Source organism: Antedon bifida (genome assembly GCF_963402885.1).
Source record: "Antedon bifida chromosome 1 unlocalized genomic scaffold, ecAntBifi1.1 SUPER_1_unloc_7, whole genome shotgun sequence".
Classification (NCBI taxonomy): domain Eukaryota; kingdom Metazoa; phylum Echinodermata; class Crinoidea; order Comatulida; family Antedonidae; genus Antedon; species Antedon bifida.
Window position 1 is genome coordinate 100001 of NW_027616273.1, and position 1466 is coordinate 101466.

General features: G+C 25.0%; 1 long non-coding RNA gene across 1 annotated transcript; it reads left to right on the forward strand.

Moving 5' to 3' along the window:
* Positions 1-463: 463 nt before the first annotated feature.
* On the forward strand, positions 464-1466 carry LOC144858093 (uncharacterized). The gene is made up of 3 exons (XR_013616187.1): positions 464-545; positions 848-1029; positions 1331-1466. It is a non-coding gene; the product is annotated as an uncharacterized LOC144858093 (long non-coding RNA).

Genomic DNA, 1466 nt, shown 5'->3' on the forward strand with positions numbered 1-1466 from the left:
CTATTTGATTCTTGTTTGATACTGTAACTATCCAAGATAATATTAACCATATTATTTAGGATGTTAATAATAATATTATATATATTTTATTCATTATGACAGGTATTACATTTTTTTACATCAACTTCTGACATTATCATTGTCATGTTCAATTTTCTAGAAGTGCATGCTGTTGATACAGTACAATTTATCATTATTAATGATAATTAACATTTTTGTTATTATTATTTTCCACAGTATCAATTCGCAGCCATTATGTAATAACAAGTTAAAAGTTAACAGCTAACATAACGGATAACAGAAAAATGAACATTAGCGATTAATTATTAAGTACTGTATTGTAATGTAACATGAAAATTACATTTTAAATTTTCCAATTACAACATTTTTTTTTGCATTCATATTAATTTATTGTTTATTTTCTTTACTCATCAAAAAACACTGCATTAACCGACATCTCATCAAGGACAGCCCATGTCAGAGATGAAAGAAAATGGTCAACTGCAACATTAACATAACAGTATTAATCGTATTATCACTGAATGGTTAGTATGTATATTAATTATAAAGTGCAATTAATAAAACAAACAACTATTTGATTCTTGTCATGAATATTTGTACAAATATATAATAATACTGTAACTATCCAAGATAATATTAACCATATTATTTAGGATGTTAATAATAATATTATATATATTTTTTTATTATTATGACAGGTATTACATTTTTTTACATCAACTTCTAATTCATTGTCATGTTCAATTTTCTAGAAGTGCATGCTGTTGATACAGTACAATTTATCATTAATGATAATTAACATTTTTGTTATTATTATTTTCTACAGTATCAATTCGCTATGATGATCATGTAATAACAAATTAAATGTTAACAGCTAACGTGAACATTAGCGATTAAAAATGCACTGCATTAACCGACATCTCATCAAGGACAGCCCATGTCAGAGATGAAAGAAAATGGTCAACTGCAACATTAACATAACAGTATTAATCGTATTATCACTGAATGGTTAGTATGTATATTAATTATAAAGTGCAATTAAAAAACAAACTACTATTTGATTCTTGTCATGAATATTTGTACAAATATATAATAATACTGTAACTATCCAAGATAATATTAACCATATTATTTAGGATGTTAATAATAATATTATATATATTTTTTTATTATTATGACAGGTATTACATTTTTTTACATCAACTTCTAATTCATTGTCATGTTCAATTTTCTAGAAGTGCATGCTGTTGATACAGTACAATTTATCATTAATGATAATTAACATTTTTGTTATTATTATTTTCTACAGTATCAATTCGCTATGATGATCATGTAATAACAAATTAAATGTTAACAGCTAACGTGAACATTAGCGATTAAAAATGCACTGCATTAACCGACATCTCATCAAGGACAGCCCATGTCAGAGATGAAAGAAAATGGTC